Here is a 12,032-nt window from a genome sequence, read left to right as displayed (position 1 = left end):
TTATTAACTAGCCCAGTAATCTCTCCCTAGGTGATGTGGGACTAAAGTTTGCACACCCTCACCAATCTCTCAAATCCCTTGGTACTTGTCGTATTCTTGATGGGGACACCTCACCGATCTCCCAGGGGGTCTGGTACTTGCCATATTCTTGGGTCTTACAAACTTCCCCCCTTTCGATACAGCATCCCCGTTGTGGCCCCACATGCTATCGAGATCTTCTTTGATACCATTTGTAATGCCCCAACCCCATTAATCTTGCACAATATTGTCCTCTTTAGCCCATGAGCCTCAAAGCTTTAAAATGCACTGTGTTATGTTAAGGAGGCTAAAAGTTATTAACTAGCCCAGTAATCTCTCCCTAGGCAATGTAGGACTAAAGTTTGCACACCCTCACCAATTTCCCAAACCCCCTGGAACTTGCTATATTCTTGGTGGGGATATCTCACCGATCTCCCAGGCAGGTCTGGTACTTACCGTATTCTTGGGTCTTACAAGGAAGGTGGTCTTTTCACTAGAAAGGAGAAAGAGTCAAACACAGGCTGGGCAAACTGCTAGCTTTCTCACTCTTATCCCATATATATATATATATATATATACTTAAAAGTTTCATGAACAATCATAAAATTATATTAAATAATAGAAACAATTATTACTAAAAATTGAAAATTAGGCATTGTTGAAATAGTGCACGAATCAATAGACTTTTGGGGTTTTTTTCTCTTTCACTGGACTTTTCTCAGATTCCCCTAGCTTTTGAACCTTCTCGAAGGGTTCGGGCCACTGAGGGACTGCTCGTGAGAGGGGAGAGAAAATAGAACTTGAAAAATCACAATTTTAAGGTTTAGAGGAACTTTAAACAAAGGAAGAGAGTGATACAAGGTCATTTACAAAACCCTGAAAGTGTTTTGGGCTCAAAGCACTGGGTAGCAAAAGAGAGGAATACTATTGTAACAAAATTCAGTGTTTACACTTGGAGAAGAAGCTATTGACTAAGGAGTCCTCCTTTTATATTTATTTTATTTTTAAATTTTTGTATGTCTTCTGTACCAAGGAACCTATCTAGTAAATTTTACCTTGGTTAGAATTATTATTATTTTCTCTACCCAATCTTATTTATAGGATGTTATGTTAGGGAGGGTACAAAGGTTCCCTCCTAAGTATGTTCGATGTGCCTTTTTCAGAATGCCACACCAGTGATACATGTGACTGTTGTCAGAGGTAAGAACTTATCAGGTGTGGCCGATGATTGGTACAGGTGCCGTGACACTAGGAGGGGGTTATCAGGGATTTGTTGGGTGACCCAAGGACTCTTATGAGGACCAGAAGGCTTCTATTCATGACTAAGGTTTGTATCCCTGCATAGTCGATGGCGGTTCTGAGACGAGAGATACAGCCTAATGTGCCGTAGTAGCATTTACTAGAAGTAGTTTATATTGTTAGGTGGATAATAAAATAAATGAATTGCATCACGAGCATCATGGACTATGTGTTTAAATTCTGTTATCATACATCATAAATTATTACTGCGATTGTTTTTCTTGGATGTACTTGAACCCCACCCCTCATTGAGCGAGTTGGAAAGCTCACCCCATGTATACACACTTTTTAGATGATGATGCAGGCAAGGTCGTGCCTATGGCTAGTGACTCTCTTTCCTCTGGACCTGAGTATGGAGTGAGCGACTGGGGGATGTCAAAAGCGGAGGGGCATGGCTAGGATAGTGTTTGTGATTTCTATGCATACGCGGCACCATAAGGTGTTCGACGTATTTTTGGATGTACTCTTTTGACATTAATACTTGTAAGTCTTGGATCACTATAATGGAATAACTTGGTTTTGTATATATAATATCATTAGTTGTTCCCATTTTATTGATGATTCTGCTATTATCTCTGATTCCACTGCTTTTGCTTGGTTTGTGATGTGAGATTGTGAAATGTTAAGGTACTACTATCAGAGATTCTGGTGGGTTTGTAAGACAAGTATGTATCTTACTCGCACCACCGGTATTTTTGATGGTAAGTTGGGTCTACTAGAAGTAGGGTGTGACATCACTAATCAAACTAACATATCAAACTAGTTTAGAATCAAACAATAATTATTACCTATAATGGCCTCCGTTAAGGAAGAAGAAGAAACTTCTTTTATTAGATCGATTAGAGAAGCAAATAGAGTCTATAGAAGCTTCTTCAAACGTAATCCTATTCTTTAATTTAAAATCATAATTGCTGGTATGCAGTTAGACTACCTAGAGTTGGAAATAACCTGCTTGCTGAAGTGATGATCTCATGTAACACAACTCAACTCAACCTTGTTCAATTATTATTTATCATCACAAGCATAAACTCAACTAAGAATTGTTTCAATTAATTGATCAACTGCCAAGATTAATTGATCAACTGCAGGATAGAGAGAGAGAGAGGGGATAGAGATTTCTTCATTCCAATTTCACTAAAATGAAAAAAACCCCCAAATTTAGGGTTTCGCATCTAGGCTTGAAGAAGAGGAAGAACCATACCTCACACAATCTTGTTTTAGCTACCTTCTTCAGATGATTGATGAAGCCAACAAGTAAATCTTGCACAATGAGGAAGAAAATAGAAGAAAAAAACCTAGATATGAAGTTGACAACCATAAATAATCAGAAGAAAACATAGAAGAAGAAGAAAGGGATATCTCACCTCGCCTATGTTCGGTTTTCATAAATCTCTTACTTGCTTTCGTCTCTCGTCGAAGGATGGGAAATATCAGATAGAAAACCCGATTAAGTGTAGTCACCTTGGTTCTGGGGTTTTTATATGAATCCTAGAATTAGGTGATTTGATCTTGGATTTACATATTCAGGTTAATCTAGTTGAGTCCTTAATTTTAGTATAATGGTGATTCCAAGAAACACCATGAGTCTAGATCATTTTTTTGTTTCTGTGAACCAAATAGTTTTTTTTTTAATGAGAAATACGACTCCATAGAATGTAATCTGATGGAAAAATCGAACCAAACAGCCCCTTACCTCTCCGTTGCATTATTTTTCCTCCCTCTCTCATTTCTTTCATAAAAAATATGAAATCAATAACCCAAATCATATCGTGAATTTGGAAACCCTAGAAACTAATTTACCTAAATCTAAAGAAGAAAACCAAACTGATGATTAGAAATTACGAATTCAACAAAGCCACTTGTCTCCGATAAATGAGATTGAACTGAATATAGAAACACTAATGTTAGTTGTAGGTGTTAGTTGTAGGTATCTCCATTTCTTATCTGGAAGAAGAACTTCAAAGAGGGTTTTCTAAGATCTAATCATCCAAAGTGCTAAAGATAATACAAAAGCCAAATATCAAACAGAGATTAGAAGTTTCGTACCTCGTAAGTTAAGGAAATCACATCCCATGGTGAGTTTAGTCCCACATCGCCTAGGGAGAGAATATTAGGCTAATTAATAACCTCTAGCCTTCTCAACATGACACAATGCATTTTAAAGCCTTGAGACCATGGGCCAAAGAGGACAATATTGTGTAAGGTTAATGGGGCCGGGGCATTACAAACGGTATCAAAGCCAACCCCGACATTGTGTGGGGCCACACCAGGGATGCTGTGCTGAAAGGGGGGAAGATTGTGACACCCAAGAATATGACAAGTATCAGACCCACCTAGGAGATCGGTGAGGTGTCCCCACCAAGAATACGGCAAGTACTAGAGAGTTTGAGAGATCGGTGAGGGTGTGCAAACTTTAGTCCCACATCACCTAGGGAGAGAAATTATGCTAATTAATAACCTTTAACCTCCTTAACATGACACAACACGTTTTAAAGTCTTGAGGTCCATGGGCCAAAGAGAACAATATTGTGTAAGGTTAATAGGGTCGGGGCATTTGTTTGAGATTTAAAATGTAACGGCAAATGTACGGATCAGTGTACCTACGGGTCGAACACAGGGAGAGCAGCCACTTTATTTTTTTACTTCTTTTAATAATGTGAAAGTGAACCGATTAATAGTTGTGATCTAATTCTAATTACCGTCCTAAACATATGTATTTAAAATAACGTCCTAACCATGTGTCATCTAAGAATTTAAAGACTCAAGCTACGCAATTAAAATTAAATAAATAAATAACTGAAAATAAACAACCCACGAAATTTTGAAAAAAAAATAATAAAAGAAAAAAATACTGAAATAAAAATAAAGTAAAAGAAATGGGATAAAGCTAGAGAGAGACTCACAAGTAAGTTTCTCTATTTAGCCCAAGGGATGCATTATAATATGAGATTCTCTACTTTACTAGAGAGTCACTCTTACAAGGGTTACTCTACTTGGCTTTAAGGAAAGTGAGACAATTAAAATAAAGCAATAATTTGATGGTTCTATGGCTAGGAGGGGCAAAGCCAACACATACATTAGCCATGAACCTTAGGGGAAAGGGATAGCAATAATGTTACTGAAATTAAAATCTTAAATTAAGAAAGAAAGGGTAGTCATAAGAGAGAATGAGAAAAGGGGGGAGAAGACTATTGAAGGAGCCTACTTACTTGAATCGATGCTTGAACTTGAAAGCTTGGGTGATTTGAGATACTACCAGTACAAAAAACTATATCTGGAATAAACCAAATCTAAAATTTCTAGTAATAGAGAAAACAAATCTTGAAAAAAAAAATGCTCCACGGCTCGTGATCTTGTCACCTAGATCTAAGCCTAGAACTATAATTTTAAAAATTACAACTCAATTGCATAAATCATAAACATAAAAAGCTGAATAAGAATAAAAGAGTGCTTGCATTAATTGATATAAAAAACTATTACAAAAGTGATTAAAGTAAAAATAGAGAAGAACTAAACTAAAGAGTGAGAGAGGGAGAGAGAGAAGAAAGCTAAGCATAAACTAGAAAACAAACTAAGGAGAATAATAAAATAGGAGGGGGAGGAATGGGCTTTTATAGGGTTTTTTCTTGCCTCCTTCCTTCTACAAGTCTTCTTTAAGAAAAGAAAGAAAATTAAATTAAATTAAATTTTTATAAAAATCCTTATTCTCTGAGATATTGTATGAAGAAAGAGAGAATCTATTTCCAAAATTAACAAATTCTATTCATTCCTTACAATATTCACCAATATCTTGCAATCTTGATTAAATCAGAAAGGAATCTCTGCATAGCATCTTCAAGATCTTGTGAAGTGGCAAGAAGAGAAAAAAAATCTTCAGGATTTTGTAGGAGAGAAGATGTGGTACCAATGAGTGGGTCCCACCTTTGGACTGGTTCTTGATTCACTTTAAGCACTTTCTCTTGTAGACTTGAAAACTAAAAATAATAACAAAAATAAAAGTAGTACTATCCAAAGTGGGGCAAAATGTACATTTGTATCCCTAAGATTTCACACATTATTGTGCTCATCAAATTCTCCCATACTTGACTTTTGCTCATCCTCGAACAAGATAAATAAATAAAAAAATGAAAGAAAAATCCTAACTCACTTTCATAGTAATCATGGTTGCATTTAGCACTTGCAATAAGCCTTTAAACCCCTAAGTTACCTTAGTGGACGAATTGTGTCTCGTGGGTGTTTGCAGTAAATATACACCCAAAATTCAGAATAAATAAATCCCAACCTTGGCTAAAGGTAAGGCTCATACCGATCCAGAGTAAAGATAATTTTTCTTACAAGGGACCCCCACACTTGAACTTTTATTACCCTTTATCAATTCCAGGCACTAGCATATTTCTTAATTTGGAACTCACCTCGTCTCTTCCAAAACATCCTTATCTTAAAGTAAAATTACTTGTGAAGAAATAGGGAACCAATGACTAAGGTGTTGAAGTGTTTTTTACCAAAACATATTGCCAAGCATTAATGACATTTGCTCATTTTTTTCTTCTTTTTTTTTCTCTTAATAAACTCTATTCTACTCCACTACTTTTGGCTTGAATGACATGGTGAAGCAAACACCAGACACCTAAGTTACTATGTAGCTTTGCTTTTTGCATATGCCCACAAAGACAATGATGCTAGAGTTCCTTCAAAAGTTTCTTCCCAAGGAATTTCGATCAAAACACCATGCTTCCTGAGGCGCAATGCCCTGTCTAGCTCTAGGGGAATCAACTATTATTCTTCTTTATACCACATTTCACATTTCATTTAAAATTGTGCATTTGTCAACCCATACCAAATTAAAAAGAAGGTCTCAACTCCAAATCAAAAGTATAAAGAATCCACAAACTTATATATGGTCAAACACCATAAAACAAGGGTCTCTTATTTTTCAAAAGAAAGTCCCATCTCAAGACATAGGCTTGTTTCTTTTTTCTTAATAGGGTTTTTATACGTTCAAAATGGGTATCTTAGTCAAAAGTTTTATTTTGCACATTAATGAAGCAACTGAATGGTATATCATTAGCCAAAATCCAAAGTAGGACTTCATCCTTTATCAAGCTCAGAAAAAACAAAAAGAAAAACAAATAAAACAAAGTGAAAAAAGCAGAAACTGGTTTCTCTCCCCCACACTTAAGTCATGCAATATCCTCAATGCATGGAAAGAATTAAAAACGAAGACAATGCAAGAGGGTCATACCTGATTAAAAATTAGTCATCAATGTAAAGAGGTTCATGGAGATCCATGATCTCTTTACTACCAGTATTAGGAAACTCGAGGAATGATTTTAAACGCTGACCATTAACCTTCAAAATTACCCTTGGTCATGGATTCAGAATCTCCACAGCTCCATGGGGATATACATTATGGACAATAAAAGGGACATCCCATCGGGATCTAAGCATACCAGGGAAAAGATATAATCGAGAGTTGTACAATAAGACCTTATCACCAATTGCAAAAGATTTATGCAGAATGTGCTTATCATGGAAAGCTTTGGTCTTTTCCTTATAAATCTTAGAACTTTCATAGGCTTCATTCCTAAGTTCCTCCAACTCAGATAGTTAGAGCCTACAATGAATTCCCTCATCAGACAAATCAAAGTTGAACTTCTTGATGCCCAAAAGGCCTTATGCTCCAACTCAACTGGTAAGTGACAAGCTTTTCCATACACCAAATGGTAGGGAGACTGACCAAGGTCGATCTTGAATGCAGTTCGATGGGCCCACAAGGCATCAATGAGCCTAAGGGACTAATCTTTACGGTTGGGATTAAAAGTTTTCTCCAAGATTTGTTTGATCTGCCTATTAGACACCTCCACTTGGCTAGTAGTTTGGGGGTGATAAGGGGTAGATAAATTATGGGTGATCCTATACTTTTTCATTAAGGCCTCAAAAATTCGATTACAAAAATGAGTACCCCTATCACTAATTATTACACGTGGTGCACCGAAGTGGGAAAAAATGTTCTCTTTGAGAAACTGGACCACTACTTTGTGGTCATTAGTTTTACAAGGTATGGCCTCTATCAATTTAGAAACATAATCAACGGCCAAAAGTATGTACAAATTCCCAAATGAATTAGGGAATGGTCCCATAAAATCGATGCCCCATACATCAAAGATCTCAACCACCAAAATAGGATTGAGGGGCATCATGTTCCTCTTATTGATACGGCCAAAAGATTGGCAGGCGGAACAAACCTTGCAAAAATCAAAAGCATCTCTAAAAAGAGTGGGCCAATAAAATCCGTATTGGAGAACCTTTGCGGCAGTCTTCTTAGGTCTAAAGTGTCCACCATATGCATGATCATGACAAAAAGAGAGAATAGAATGTTGCTCATGATCAGGAACACATCGTCAGATAATCTGATTCGGACATATCTTAAACAAATAAGGATCATCCTAGAAAAAGTGCTTAACTTGGGAATGAAACCTATACTTATCTTGGGTGGACCAGTGATCTGGAGTCACACTTGAAACTAAGAAGTTGACAATGTTAGCAAACCATGGTTCATTGGACACTGTAAATAACTGTTCATCTGGAAAGTTCTTGTTGACTGAAGAATCGATAGTCAAAGAATTGGGAAGCTGGGATAAATGGTCTGTAACTAGGTTTTCAACTCTTTTTTTATCCCTAATTTCTAAATCAAACTCTTACAAAATTAAAGCCCACCTAATGCGATGGGATTTGGCATCCTTCTTCTGAACTAAGTATTTGAGAGCAGAATGATCAATATATACCACCACATGTGAACCAACTAAGTAAGACCGAAACTTTTCTAATGCAAACACAACAGCTAAAAATTATTTTTCAGTGGTTGTATAATTGAGTTGTACATCATTTAAGGTCCTACTAACATTGCAAATGACAGTGGGCAACTTATTAATCCTTTGACCCAAAACCGCTCCTATGGCAAAATCTGAAGCATCACACATCAGTTCAAAAGGTTCAGTCCAAACAGATGGTTGAACAATGGGTGCATTGGTCAACTCCTTCTTAAGTTGTTTGAAGAATTCTAGGCACTCTTTGGAAAACTCAAAAGTTTGATCTTTGGCAAGTAATGAAGTGAGAGGTTGGGCTAACTGACTAAAGTTCTTAATAAACCTTCTGTAGAAGCCCGTATGCCCTAGAAAAGACCAGACGCCCTTAACAGATTGAGGAGGTGGTAAATTATCAATTAAATCCACTTTGACTCTATCTACCTTAATTCCCTCATTGGATATTACATGGCCTAAAATAATACCAGATTTAACCATGAAATGGCATTTCTCCCAATTCAAAACCAAATTCTTAGATATGCACCTTTTCAAAACTTGAGAAAGATGATGAAGACATTCAGAATAGGAATTCCCATGAATTGAAAAGTCATCCATAAATACTTCTAAGAATATTTTGACCATGTTAGAAAAGATACTCATCATGCATCGTTGGAACGTAGTAGGGTCATTGCAAAGCCCAAAGGGCATACGCCTGTAAGCAAATGTTCCATATAGCCATATAAAAGTGGCCTTATGTTGGTCCTTTAAAGCAATTGGGATCTGGTTATAGCCAGAATATCCATCAAGAAAACAATAGTATTCATGTCCAGCTAACCTCTCTAACATCTGGTCAATGAATGACAATGGGAAGTGGTCCTTCCAGGTTGCCACATTAAGTTTCCTGTAGTCTATGCACACTCTCCACCCAGATTGGACACGGGTTGAAATTAATTTATTATTGGTATTGGAAACCACAGTCACACCAGACTTCTTAGGCACTACGTAAACTAGGCTTACCCATTGGCTGTCAGAAATAGGATAAATTATTCCATGATTCAAGCACTTTAGGATCTCTTTCTTAATAGCTTCCATCATCATTGGGTTAGCTCTTCTTTGGGGTTCCGTGGATGGTTTGGAATCCTCTATAAGATGTTTATGATGTTGCACAATAGAAGGGCTTTTACCCTTGATATCAGTCATGGTTCAACCTAGGGCTTCCTTATTATCTTTTAACACTTTAAGTAACTCCTCTTCCTGGCTAGAAGTCAAATTTAAAGAAATTATTACAGGAAGAGTCTGGTCAGGCCCTAGGAAAGCATACCTCAAATTAGATGGCAACTCCTTAAGATCTAGCTTAGGGGGCTCAACTATGGAAGGTTTTGGAATGGAATTGGAAAGGGGTCCTAAGGGCTCCACAGGTGTGTGAAGACTCAAGACTTTAGAAAAGAAATTTTTACTATCATCATCCAACTCATCCATACACTCTTGGAATTCTGAATCAAAATTAATATCAAAGTTGGTAATTAAATTATCAGAAAAATCCAGAAAATCCTCAAGCATATTAATCTCTTCTTCCATATGTGGTTGCTTGCCTATCCTAAACATATTAAACCCAACAGTTTGGTTACCAAAATATAATCTTAGGAAACCATTCAGGCAGTTGATTAATGCATTACTGGTAGCCAAGAATGGTCTTCCTAAAATTATTAAGATCTCATCCTTGGTTGAGAAGGGCTTGGTATCTAACACAATGAAATCAACAGGGAAAATAAATTCCCCCACCTTTAGTAAGACATCCTCAGCCATCCCTTTAAGAATCTTAACAGACCTATCTGCCAACTAAAGAGTAGTTCCAGTGGCTTTCAATTCTCCCAATCTAAGTTGCTTGTACACATGGTAAGGTAAAAGATTCACAATTGCACCAAGGTCAAGTAAGGCATGCTCAATGTAGGTGTTGCCTATGACACAAGATATGGTAGGGCTCCCTGGATCCTTATACTTGGCTGCTATAGGCTGAGTAATTATGGAACTAATGTTACCTGCCAAGAATGCCTTTTTAGGCACACTAGTGATACGTTTGTGAGTACACAAATCTTTCAGTACCTTTACATAAGCGGGGATCTGGGATATGGCATCCAAAAGAGGGATGTTCACTTCTACCTTTTTGAAGACATCTAAAATTTTATCCATGGAAGCAGTCTTCTTTTTTTGTACCAAGCGATTAGAAAATGGGATAGGATGAACATAAGGACTGTTAGGGATTTGCCCTTTTTCAGAAGAATCATTTTTGGTTTCCTCAACCAAATCATCTTTAGTTTTAAAAGAATCCTTAGGTTCATCAGGCGAATCTAGAACAAGCGGCACACTTGTATCCTCAACTGAAGGAGAGTTAATAGAAGTAATAGATGGGAAAAATTTAGGAACGCTCTGTTGGTACTCTCTACCACTTCTAAGGGCATAAACGACATTACATTGGTTAGAAGGCCCTTGTTGGGTCTGACCTTGTACTATATTCAGTGGTGCATTTGTTAGTATTTGTGAACTGACAGGCAGATGATGTCTAGGGTTAGGCTTTGGTTGACTGGGTAAAGTTCCTTTCTCCCTCTCACGTATAATTGAGACAACTTGAGTGAGTTCTCTCGTAAGATTTTGATGGCTTGTCATGTGGAGGGCTATATTTTTTTTGAAGTCACTTATTCTACTTGGCTCTCCAGTGTTGGTAAACCCAGGGGATTGCTGATAAGATAATAGGAGAGGGGCCCTAGGAAAACTAGCCTGAGGTCCTACATTTGACATAGGAAAAGTATTTTGGGAAAAAGATTATTGTGCAAAGGGAGGCCTTTGGAGTCCAGGTTGACCTTGATTATGGAAATTAGAAGGCCCTGCTTGGTTGCCCTGATTCCAAGAGAAATTTGGGTGATTTCTCCATCCTGGATTGTAGGAGTTACTATATAGATTATTCCGGTATAAGGCATTAACACTATCATTAGAAGTGCTCCCAGAGGTATTGGGGCATTCTTTTATGAGATGTCCAGAGGACTGACACCAAGCACAAATCTTAACCAAATTGACTGATGATGGCTCTCTAGGAACAATAGCCTCAATTCTCTTGATTAGGCTATCTAAATGGGCTTCCTTGGCTACTATCCCTTCCACAAAATATCCTTTTCCTCCTATGGTTCTTTCACTCTCTTGGGTTGATTCCCACTCACGGGTTTTGCCAGCTAAGTCAAGTAAGAATTTCCATGCCTTTCCTTCATCTGTAAAGGATGTGAATCCTTCAGGACAAATAGATTCTATCATTTGTTTAGTTAGGTAATCAATACCCTTATAAATTATTTGACATAAATGCCGTAGGACTAAGCCATGATGAGGGCATTCTTGGAGTAGATCCTTGAATCTCTCCATAAGTTTGAAAAATGACTCACTAGGCTTTTGTCTAAACTGAAAGATATCACTTCTAAGCTTATTGGTCTTGTGAGTTGGGAAAAACTTCTTAAGGAAGAAAACTATGAACTGTTCCCATGAGGTTATGGAAATTGTGGGTAACCCATACAACCACTTCTTAGCTTGGTCTTTCAATGCAAAAGTGATAAACCTAAGCTTAAAAGCATCATCAGAAAGCTGTTGGATCTTAATTAGAACACATACCTCTTCAAAGTCCCTTAGAAATAGGTATGCATCCTCAGAGGTCAACCCATGGAAGTGGGGCAACATAGTGATGTATTGAGATTTGAGTTCAAAATTATTGCCTTGGGTTTGTGGTAGAACTATGCAGGAAGGTTGGGTTGTTCTAGCAGGGTAGAACCTATCTTTCAGAGATTTAGGTGAAGGGTTTTGCTGTTGGTCTCCCATATTGAAGGGTTTTAAAGAGAGCAAACGTATAGGGTCACTACTTGTTGGATCTCTTCT

At 37.3% G+C, this 12,032-nt stretch overlaps 1 non-coding gene across 1 annotated transcript; it reads left to right on the top strand.

The window, feature by feature from the left end:
- The first annotated feature begins 11,481 nt into the window (after positions 1-11,481).
- Positions 11,482-11,588, top strand: LOC122064489. Its single transcript, XR_006135727.1, has one exon. It is a non-coding gene; the product is annotated as a small nucleolar RNA R71 (small nucleolar RNA).
- The last annotated feature ends 444 nt before the right edge of the window (positions 11,589-12,032 follow it).

This window comes from Macadamia integrifolia, unplaced genomic scaffold, assembly GCF_013358625.1.
Source record: "Macadamia integrifolia cultivar HAES 741 unplaced genomic scaffold, SCU_Mint_v3 scaffold1671, whole genome shotgun sequence".
Lineage (NCBI taxonomy): Eukaryota > Viridiplantae > Streptophyta > Magnoliopsida > Proteales > Proteaceae > Macadamia > Macadamia integrifolia.
The sequence above is the reverse complement of the archived record's forward strand: the minus strand, read 5'-3'. Positions and strand labels throughout refer to the sequence as shown.